This window comes from Mobula birostris, chromosome 13 (genome assembly GCF_030028105.1).
Source record: "Mobula birostris isolate sMobBir1 chromosome 13, sMobBir1.hap1, whole genome shotgun sequence".
Taxonomy (NCBI): domain Eukaryota; kingdom Metazoa; phylum Chordata; class Chondrichthyes; order Myliobatiformes; family Myliobatidae; genus Mobula; species Mobula birostris.
Window position 1 is genome coordinate 58640151 of NC_092382.1, and position 6000 is coordinate 58646150.

Genomic DNA, 6000 nt, shown 5'->3' on the forward strand with positions numbered 1-6000 from the left:
ACACACCATCACACTGATATCTCACTGATGATCATGTTCCAATCTAATCCGTCGGATCGCAACCAGACAAAGACATGAAAGGCCAGTTATACGACCGATTGTGAAGGAAATTTATATTGGGAACAACAACCTTCAGGCAAATAGACCAAATCAAAGGTCGCAGTGGAGGGATCGCATTGCAGCTAGAGGGATCTGACCATTGGAAACGGAATCTCAGCAAGTCAGTAGAATCGGGGGAGGTGTCCTCTCTTTCACAGAGGCTTAGTGAACACGGGACATGTGAGAATTATTTTATAATTCTGTCCTGAAATACTGGAGCTTCATGTTGAGAGAGGGGGACAGAGATATCAGCATCTCGATACCATTTCTGGCCATTGAGGCCACGATTAATATCTCTTTTGTTCGCGTGGGCCTGAAACAATTCGCCGTTGTAAGCGAACATTGAGCTTAATCGACAGCACAGCGAACCAAGGTGAGGTGCAATTACAGCGTTTCTGAGGCATGGCTTCAGGAAAGGTCGGGTTCGTTGTTTCACTGTTTGGTTAATTGAATTGAGAAGACAGGAATATGTGTGGGCTTGTGATGTCCTGATTCAACAAAGAAACCGCCTGTTCAGGCACGTTCAACAAAGGGAAGTGAGGCTACGCGTGTTGAGCGAGAGAAGCAAACACGGAGAATGTTTGCAGCCCCGCGGGCACATGCCTTTTAGTGTATAAGGTCAAAGGTGCATCGCTTCGAAGTTAAATGCAAGTAATAAACAGGGTGCTCAGCTTGAAAAACGCGCAGTCACCTGGGCGTTGCAAGCATTAAAATCACAAGTGCTCTAGGTGAGGCTCGAACTCACAGCCTCGGCATTTCTCCGCCGTGTACTGCCATATAAGTACCGCGCGCTAACCGATTGCGCCACTAGAGCCCAGCGCTGCAAACACTTGGCTGTAAATATCTGGAAAGGAAAACTGGAAGAAATTCCAATATCATGGAGCAAACAGCACAGAAATATACGTGAAAAGGCAGTTCGGCCCACAGTGTATTGCCGTGACATCTAAACAGCAAATCAAAGATACTCAAACTCTAATCCCTCCTTCCTACCTTGTCCATATCCCTCGATCTTCCTGACATCCATGAGGATATCGAGTAATCAAAAGTGCACATCAAATGCCACCTATAAATTTGCTGATGATGCAAACATTGTAGGTAGAATCTCAGATGGAGAAGAGAGGGCCTACAGGACTGAGATATGCCAACTAGCGGAGTGGTGTCGCAGCAACAACCTGGCACTGAACATCAACAAGACGAAAGAGCTGAGTGTGGACTTCAGGAAGGGTAAGACGAAGGAACACATTCCAATCCTCATAGAGGGATCAGAAGTGGAGACAGTGAGCAGTTTCAGATTCCTGGGTGTGAAGATCTCTGAGGACTTATCCTGGTCACCACAGATCGATGCAGTTCTAAAGAAGACAAGAAAACGTCTGTACTTCATCGGGAGTTTGAAGAGATTCGGTATGTCAACCAATGCACTGAAAAGCTTCTATAGATGTACATTGGGAAGCATTCTGACAGGCTGCATCGCTGTCTGGTACGGGGAGTGGGGCTACTGCACACAACCGAAAGAAGCTGCAGAGGTTTGTAAAATTTGCTCCTCTCCATTGTGGATACTAGCCTACGAAGTACCCAGGACATCTTCCAGGAGTGGTGCCTCAGAAAGCGTCCACTATTAAGGACCTCCAGTACCCAGGACATGCCTTTTTCCCGCTGTTACCATCAGATAGGAGGCACAGAAGCCTGAAGGTACACACTCAGCGATTCAGAAACAGGCTCTTCCTCTCTGTCATCCGATTCTTAAATAGACATTGAACCCATGAACACTACCTCAATTTTCAAATATATATTATTTCTGCTTTTTTACACAATTTTTAATCTATTCGATATACGTATACTATCATTGATTTACTTATTTATTATTATTTATTTTCTTCTTCGATATTATGTTTTACTTTGAAATGCTGCTGCTGAGTTACAAAATTTCACGACACATGCCGGCGATAATAAACCCGATTCTTTTTCTGAATTCTGATTCTGCTCTCTTTAAAGCCTCTAATGTTTTTGTTTCTACCACCGTGCCGGGCAGTGCACTCCAGGCATCCACCACTCTGATCAAAAAAGCTTGACCTTGACATCTCCCCAGAATCTACCTCCTCCCATCCTCAATGCATGGCATCTGGTATTATTTACTTCAACCCTGGGAAACCGACACACCCTGTCTACTCTAACTCTTCACCTCATAATCTTCTAAACCTCTACTAGATCTCCTCTCAGCTCCCGGTGCTCCAGAGAAAACAAACCATGTTAATCCAACCTTCCATAAACACGCATACCCTTTAAACCCGGCCGCATCCAGGTAAAACTCCTCTTCAACCTCTTCAAAGCCTGAACTTCCTTCCTACAGTAGGGTGACGAGAATTGTATGCAATACTCCAGAAATAGCCTAATCAGAGTTTTATAAATTTGCAACATAACCCCTTCACTTTTGAACTTAAGGCTTCGACTAATAAGAGCAAGTTTTATCTTATAAAAGCAAGGTTGATCGATGAACCTCCTTATCGATCTTCGCTTTCAGCTCAAGCGGGTATAACTTCAGGTTAAAAGGTACATCTATTATCAATTTATACAAATCGTCTTCTAATTCGGGTGGAAATGAAACCTAGAGGGAAACGAAAGGCAGCAGGATGATCAAAGCACATATCCCCTACCGCAGACGGAGATTAAATTCCTGATATCAGTGGATTCAGCATTAATCGGGAACTCGGGATCATCCGCGTAGACGAGTGTTCCGTAGATTGAGCAGCCAGACTCAGTGTGTTTATTGTTACAATGTTTCTCGTTGTGAACAATGAAAGTACAGTAGCCTCGGCCGGCAAATGTCCAATTAAATCGTCGCGTCATTGCATTACGTCAGAATGAAACAAAGAAAGTCAACACATTACGCGACATCCTCTGAAACCTACACTTCCACTAAACCTGTGTCCATCGTGTTAGATGCAGCTGATATAGAAACATAGAAACATAGAAAATAGGTGCAGGAGTCGGCCATTCGGCCCTTCGAGCCTGCACCGCCATTCAGTACGATCATGGCTGATCGTTCAACTCAGACCCCTGTACCCGCCTTCCCTCCATATCCCCTGATCCCTTTAGCCACAAGGGCCTTTTCTAAGTCCCTCTTAAATATAGCCAATGAACTGTTTCCTGTGGCAGAGAATTCCACAGATTCACTACTCTCTGTGTGAAGAAGTTTTTCCTCATGTCGGTCCTAAAAGGCTTCCACTTTATCCTCAAACTGTGACCCCTCATTCTGGACTTCCCCAACATCGGCAACAATATTCCTACATCTAGCCTATCCAATCCCTTTAGAATTTTATACGTTTCAATAAGATCCCCTCTCAATCTTCTAAATTCATAGCGTATAAGCCTAGCCGAGCCAGTCTTTCATCATATGAAACTCCCGCCATCCCAGGAATCAATCTGGTGAACCTTCTTTGTTGTTGTTGTTGTTGTTCGTCCTTCGTAGTCGGAGATGACCATGGCTTCAAAGTCAAATGGGAGATTGGTGGCTGTGGGTCCGGAGGTGACTGATGAGGCCAATCCGGGCCCTGAAGGCTCGCCCACATGTGGGACACAAGTGGGTGGGTGCTGTCATGGCAGTGGACGCTCCTTGGGCCTTGCTCACAGCACGCTTTCGTTGTGCCTCGATGGTGCGCCTGACTTCAGCTGCACGGGCTCCTGTGGTGATCTTGCTGCGCCAAGCTGGACGGTGGAGGGCAAGCGTCTCCCACGTGTTGATGTCGACACCCAGGCCTTTGAGGGACGCTTTGAGGCAGTCTTTGTAACGTTTCTTCTGCCCCCCCCCCCCGACTGAGCGCTTGCCCTGACACAGTTCTCCGTACAGTAGCTGCTTAGGCAATTGGCTGTCTGGCATTCTGACCACATGTCCAGCCCACCTGGCTTGGGCTTTCAGCAGGAGGGTGTAGACGCTGCAGAGCCCAGCTCGTTCCAGGATTTCCGTGTCGGGGACTTTGTCCTGCCACCTGATGTGGAGGAGTCTGCGGAGACAGCTCAGGTGAAAGTGGTTGAGCTGTTTGGCGTGTCTGCTGTAGACAGTCCAGGTCTCGCTGGCGTAAAGGAGGGTGGTAAGGACCACTGCACAGTGGACCTTCAGCTTGGTGGTAAGGCTGAGTCCTCTCCGCTCCCAGACGTTCTCACGGAGTCTCCCAAAGGCGGCGCTGGCTTTGGCAATCATGTTGTTGATCTCAGCGTCTATGTTCACTGCGCGAGAGAGTATGCTGCCCAGGTAGGTGAAGTTGTCGACTGCCTGGAGGTTCTGGCCCTTCACCGTGATGTGCGACTCCTGGTATGGCTTTCCTGGGGCAGGCTGGTACATAATTTCGGTCTTTTTGGTGCTGATAGTGAGACCGAAGTTGTCGCAGGCTTGTGAGAAGCAGTCCGTTTCACGCTGCATCTTCTGATCTGTGCTGGCGTTGAGTGCGCAGTCATCAGCAAACAAGAAGTCTCTGATGACAGTCTCTTGCACCTTTGTAACTGCCTGCAGGCGCCTAAGGTTGAACAACCTGCCGTCAGTCCTGTACCTGACGTGGATTCCTTCTTCGTAGTTACGGAAGACATCTGTCAGCATGGCAGAGAATACCATACTGAACAGAGTCGGGGCAAGAACGCAGCCTTGTTTGACGCTATTTGTCACTGGGAAGGCCTCCAACTCGTCGCCATCATCCAGAACTTTCACCATCATACCGTCGTGGAACTGCCGGACGATTGTGATGAACTTGCTGGGGCAGCCAAACTTCTCCATGATCTTCCACAAGCCTTCTCTGCTGACCGTATCGAAAGCCTTGGTTAGATCGACAAAGGTCACGAAGAGGTCGTTGTGTTGCTCCTGGCATTTTTCCTCGAGTTGGCACGCAGCAAAAATCATGTCCGCCGTCCCAAGTTCAGCACGGAAGCCGCACTGGCTTTCTGGGAGCAGAACTTGCTCAAGATGTTGGAGAAGGTGGTTGAGCAGGACGCGGGCCAGAATCTTCCCCGCAATGGACAAGAGGGAGATGCCTCGGTGGTTGTCGCAAGACTAGCCGTTGCCTTTCCTCTTGTAGATGTGGACTATGCTGGCATCTTTCAGCTGTTGCGGGACCTGTCCCTTTTTCCACATGGACTGGAAGAGAACAGTCAGCTTTTGCATCATGACAGGGCCTCCTGCTGTGTATACCTCAGCAGGGATTGCATCGGGTCCTGGCACTTTGCCACAGGAGAGTTGCTTCACTGCCTTCCTGACTTCATCTGCTGTGGGGAAAGTGTCGAGGTTTTTGTTGATCTCTACCTGGGGCAGGCGGGCAATGGCCTCGTCGTTGATGTCGGCAGGGCGGTTAAGGACGTTGTTAAAGTGCTCAGCCCACCGATCCAGAATCTGCTTCTTCTCTGTCCGCAGCTGCGTCTCATCTGCGTTGAGGAGAGGTGAGGAGCCGGAGGATCGGGGTCCGTATACAGCCTTAAGCGCATCGTAGAAGCGCTTTACTCGTGGCTGTCTGCATAGCCCTGGATTTCATCGGCCTTCTTGCTGAACCAGCTGTCCTGCATCTCGCGAAGTTTTTTCTGCACCTTTCTTCTTGCGTTGGTAAAGGCATCTTCCTTGGCTAGCGACGTGGGGTCGTTCTGATGCGCTCTGTAATGTTGATGTTTCTCCGTTAGTAGTGCCTGTATTTCTTCATCATTCTCATCAAACCAGTCTTGGTGGATACAGGTTCTCCTGGAGCGGTCGCAGCAGCGCTGAACGACGAGAAGCAGGCGTGGGATTTGCCATCAATTCTAACCTCGCCCGTAAATTCACCAAGCACCCAGAGAGCATCAACGACCGCCTGATGACACTTCAGCTCCCACTTGCAAACAAGAAGAGTGCTACGCTGATTAGTGCCTACGCTCCCACCATGACCAACCCAG

General features: G+C 48.6%; 1 non-coding gene across 1 annotated transcript; it reads right to left on the minus strand.

Moving 5' to 3' along the window:
• Positions 1-819: 819 nt before the first annotated feature.
• On the minus strand, positions 820-913 carry trnai-uau (transfer RNA isoleucine (anticodon UAU)). The gene is made up of 2 exons: positions 876-913; positions 820-855 (listed from the first exon to the last, which is right to left on the minus strand). It is a non-coding gene; the product is annotated as a tRNA-Ile (tRNA).
• Between the last annotated feature and the right edge of the window lie 5087 nt (positions 914-6000).